Here is a 5,229-nt window from a genome sequence, read left to right as displayed (position 1 = left end):
TAAATTCGAAACTCATGTACTTCTTGTTCTTTTGAATTAAAACATTTTTCATTTAAGAGAGGTGATGGATTCATAGGACATTCATAACTTTAAGACAAAGTTACTAACTACTAATGATCATGTAATGAAGACACAAACATAGATAAGCACTTTAACATAGAGAAAACAAAAACAGAGAATGTAAGAACAAGGAATGAGTCCACCTTAGTGATGGTGGCGTTTCCTTCTTGAGGAACCAATGATGTCTTTGAGCTCTTCTATTCTCTTCCTTGTCTTTGTTGCTCCTCCCTCATTGCTTTTTTATCTTTTCTGATTTCATGAAGGATGATGGAGTGCTCTTGATGTTCCACCCTTAGTTGTCCCATGTTGGAACTTAATTCTCCTAGGGAGGTGTTGATTTGCTCCCAATAGTTTTGTGGAGGAAAATGCATTTGAGGCATCTTCGGGATCTCATGGTGATGAGCTTCCTGCGCCTCTTGAGCTCTATGAATGGGCTCTTTTGCTTGCTCCATCTTTTTCTTAGTGATGGGCTTCTCTTCCTCAATGTGAATGTCTTCTTCTATGAAAGCTCCAGCTGAGTAACATAGATGGCAAATAAGATGAGGAAAAGCTAGCCTTGCCCCAGGGGAGGGCTTTTCGGCTATTTTGTAGAGTTCAAGGGAGATGACTTCATGAACTTCTACTTCCTCTCCAATCATGATGCTATGGATCATGATGGCCCGATCCACAGTAACTTCAGATCGGTTGCTAGTGGGGATGATGGAGCATTGGATGAACTCCAACCATCCTCTAGCCACAGGCTTGAGGTCCAGTCTTCTTAATTGAACCGGCTTGCCTTTGGAGTCAATCTTCCATTGAGCTCCTTCCACACATATGTCCATGAGGACTTGGTCCAACCTTTGATTAAAGTTGACCCTTCTAGTGTAGGGGCGCTCATCTCCTTGCATCATAGGCAAGTTAAACGCCAACCTCACATTTTTCGGACTAAAATCTAAGTATTTTCCCCGAACCATTGTAACATAATTTTTTGGATTCGGGTTCTTACTTTGATCATGGTTCCTAGTGATCCATGCATTGGCATAGAACTCTTGAACCATTAGGATACCGACTTGTTGGATGGGTTTTGTTAGGACTTCCCAACCTCTTCTTTGGATTTCATGTCGGATCTCCGGATACTCATTTTTCTTGAGTTTGAAAGGGGCCTTGGGGATCACCTTCTTCTTGGCCACAACATCAGAGAAGTGGTCTTGATGAGCTTTGGAGATGACCTTTCCATCTCCCATGACTCAGAGGTGGAAGCTTTTGTCTTCCCTTTCCCTTTTCTAGAGGATTCTCTGGTCTTGGGTGCCATCAATGGTAATGGAAAAACAAAAAGCTTATGCTTTTACCACACCAAACTTAGAATTTTGCTCGCCCTCGAGCAAGAGAAGAAAGAATAGATGAAGAAGAAGAAGAAAATATGGAGAGGAGGGGGGAGATGTGTTTCGGCCAAGAAGGGAAAAGAGGGTTGTGTTGTGTGAAAATGAGGAAGAATGGAGGGTTATATATAGGGAAGGGAGGGGGTAAGTTCGGCCATTTAGGGTGGGTTTGGGTGGGAAATTGATTTTGAATTTTGAAGGTAGGTGGAGTTTATGAGGTAGGTTTATGGGGAAGAGTGGATGGATGTGAGTGGTGAAGTGGTGATAGGGAAGAGAGATTGAGGTGATTGGTGAAGAGTTTTTGGGGAAGAGTGTTTATGGGATTGTGTGAAAGAGGGGTGGGAAGAAGTGAGTGGAGGTAGGTGGGGATCCTGTGGGGTCCACAGATCTTGAGGTGATCCTGTGGGGTCCACAGATCCTGAGGTGGTCAAGGATTTACAACCTTGCACCAAATTAGGCATGCAAAATTCCCTTGCACACAACTCTGGGCGTTCAGCGCCAGATTGGTGCTTGTTCTGGGCGTTGAACGCCCATTTGTTGCCCATTTCTGGCGTTGAACGCCAGAACCATGCTTGTTCTGGGCGTTCAGCGCCAGCTCTTCTCCAGGGTGCAATTCTGGCATTCAAACGCCCAGATGCTGCCCATTTCTGGCGTTCAGCGCCAGAACCATGCTCTGTTCTGGCGTTGAACGCCCAAAACATGCTTCTTACTGGGGTTTAAACGCCAGTAAGGTCTTCCTCCAGGGTGTGATTTTTCTTCTGCTGTTCTTGATTCCGTTTTCAATTTTTATATTTATTTTGTGACTCCACATGATCATGAACCTAATAAAACATGAAAAATAATGAAAATTAGATAAATAAACATTGGGTTGCCTCCCAACAAGCGCTTCTTTAATGTCAATAGCTTGACAGTGGGCTCTCATGGAGCCTCACAGATGTGCAGAGCTTTGTTGAGACCTCCCAACACCAAACTTAGAGTTTGGATATGGGGGTTTGACACCAAACTTAGAGTTTGGTTGTGGCCTCCCAACACCAAACTTAGAGTTTGACTGTGGGGGCCTTGTTTGACTCTACTTTGAGAGAAGCTTTTTATGCTTCCTCTCCATGGATGCAGAGAGAGATCCTTGAGTTGTAAACACAAGGTTGTCCTCATTCAATTGAAGGATCAATTCTCCTCTGTCCACATCAATCACAGCTCTTGCTGTGGCTAGGAAAGGTCTTCCTAGGATGATGGATTCATCCTCTTTTTTTCCAGTATCTAGGACTATGAAATCAGCAGGGATGTAAAGGCCTTCCACCTTTACTAACACGTCCTCTACTTGTCCATAAGCCTGTTTTCTTGAATTGTCTGCCATCTCTAATGAGATTTTAGCAGCTTGCACCCCATAGATTCCCAGTTTCTCTATTACAGAGAGGGGGCATGAGGTTTATTCCTTAACCAAGGTCACACAGAGCGTTAAAGATCATGGTGCCTATGGTACAAGGTATTAAGAACTTTCCAGGATCCTGTTTCTTCTGAGGCAATGTCAGTTGATCCAGATCACTTAGTTCATTGGTGAACAAGGGAGGTTCATCTTCCCAAGTATCAATGCCAAATAATTTGGCATTCAACTTCATGATTGCACCAAGGAACTTGGCAGCTTGCTCTTCAGTAACATCCTCATTCTCTTCAGAAGAGGAGTACTCATCAGAGCTCATGAATGGCATAAGGAGGTTCAATAGAATCTCTATGGTCTCTAATTGAGCCTCAGAGTCCTTTGGTTCCTCAGAAAGAAGCTCCTAATTGATCACTGGACATCCCAGGAGGTCTTCCTCCTTGGGATTCACGTCCTCTCCTTCCTTTACAGGTTCGGCCATAGTGATTAATTCAATGGCCTTGCACTCTCCTTTTGGATTTTCTTCTGTATTGCTTGGGAGAGTACTAGGAGGGATTTCAGTGATCCTTTTACTCAGCTGGCCCACTTGTGCCTCCAGATTTCTAATGGATGACCTTGTTTCATTCATGAAACTTACAGTGGCCTTAGATAGATCAGAGACTAAGTTTGCTAATTTAGAGGTATTTTGTTCAGAGTTCTCTGTCAGTTGCTGAGTGGATGATGGAAAAGGTTTACTATTGGTAAACCTGTATCTTCCACCATTATTAAAGCCTTGTTGAGGCTTTTGTTGATCCTTCCATGAGAGATTTGGATGATTTTTCCATGATGGATTATAGGTGTTTCCATAAGGTTCACCTAAGTAATTCACCTCTGCTATTGCAGGGTTTTCAGGATCATAAGCTTCTTCTTCAGAAGATGCCTCTTAAGTACTGTTGGATGCAGCTTGCATTCCATTCAGACTCTGAGAAATCATATTGACTTGCTGAGTCAATATTTTGTTCTGAGCTAATATGGCATTCAGAGTATCAATTTCAAGAACTCCCTTCTTCATAGGCGTCCCATTACTCACAGGATTCCTCTCAAAAGTGTACATGAACTGGTTATTAACAACCATGTCAATGAGTTCTTGAGCTTCTGTAGGCGTTTTCTTTAGGTGAATGGATCCACCTGCAGAAGTATCCAATGACATCTTTGATAGCTCAGATAAACCATCATAGAATATATCCAGGATGGTCTATTCTGAAAGCATGTCAGAAGGACACTTTTTGGTCAGTTGCTTGTATCTTTCCCAAGCTTCATAGATGGATTCACCTTCCTTCTGTCTGAAGGTCTGAACATCCACTCTAAGCTTGCTCAGCTTTTGAGGAGGAAAGAACTTGGCTAAAAAAGCCGTGATCAGCTTATCCCAAGAGTTCAGGCTGTCTTTGGATTGAGAGTCCAACCACACTCTAGCTCTGTCTCTTATAGCAAAAGGGAAAAGCATGAGCCTGTAGACTTCAGGATCTACTCCATTGGTCTTAACAGTATCACAGATCTGCAAGAATTCAGTTAAGAACTGAAAAGGATCTTCAGATGGAAGTCCATGAAACTTGCAGTTCTGCTGCATCAGAGAAACTAGCTGAGGTTTCAGCTCAAAGTTGTTTGCTCCAATGGCAGGAATGGAGATGCTTTTTCCATGTAAATTGGAATTTGGTGCAGTAAAGTCACCAAGCATTCTCCTTACATTATTGTTGTTGGGTTCGGCTGCCATCTCCTTTACTTGTTCGAAATTTTCAATAAGGTTGTCTCTGGATTGTTGTAATTTAGCTTCTCTTAGTTTCTTCTTCAGAGTCCTTTCATGTTCTGGATCAGCTTTAACAAGAATGCCTTTTTCCTTGTTCCTGCTCATAAGAAAGAGAAGAGAACAAGAAAAGAAGAGGGATCCTCTATGTCACAGTAAAGAGGTTCCTTATTGTTAGTAGAAGAAGAAAAGGAATAGGGGTGAAGAAGAATGAAGAATCCAAACACAAAGGTAAGGATAGGAGCAGTGATGTGACATGAAGAGAAGTGTTAGTAGATGAATAAATAATTAGAAGGAGATGAGGGAGGAAAAATTTCGAAAATAATTTTTGAAAAAGAGTTAGTGATTTTCGAAAATAGTTTTTGAAAAAGGTTAGTAATTTTCGAAAATTAAAATCAAAAATTAAAATAATTAGTTAATCAAAAAGAATTTTTTTTTGAAAAAGAGGGAAGGTATTTTCGAAAATTAGAGAGAGAGAGTTAGTTAGGTAGTTTTGAAAAAGATAAGAAACAAACAAAAAGTTAGTTAGTTAGTTGAAACAAATTTTGAAAAGATAAGAAGTTAGGAAGTTAGAAAAGATATTTTGAAATCAAAATTTTTTTGAAAAAGATAAGATAAGAAGATATTTTTGAAAAGATATGATTGAAATTAGTTTT

General features: G+C 41.1%; 1 non-coding gene across 1 annotated transcript; it reads left to right on the top strand.

Annotated features, from left to right (window-relative positions):
* The first annotated feature begins 4,036 nt into the window (after positions 1-4,036).
* LOC112768034 (small nucleolar RNA R71) lies at positions 4,037-4,144 on the top strand. The gene has a single exon (XR_003185474.1). It is a non-coding gene; the product is annotated as a small nucleolar RNA R71 (small nucleolar RNA).
* Positions 4,145-5,229: the final 1,085 nt, after the last annotated feature.

Source organism: Arachis hypogaea, chromosome 17 (assembly GCF_003086295.3).
Source record: "Arachis hypogaea cultivar Tifrunner chromosome 17, arahy.Tifrunner.gnm2.J5K5, whole genome shotgun sequence".
Classification (NCBI taxonomy): Eukaryota; Viridiplantae; Streptophyta; class Magnoliopsida; order Fabales; family Fabaceae; genus Arachis; species Arachis hypogaea.
The sequence above is the reverse complement of the archived record's forward strand: the minus strand, read 5'-3'. Positions and strand labels throughout refer to the sequence as shown.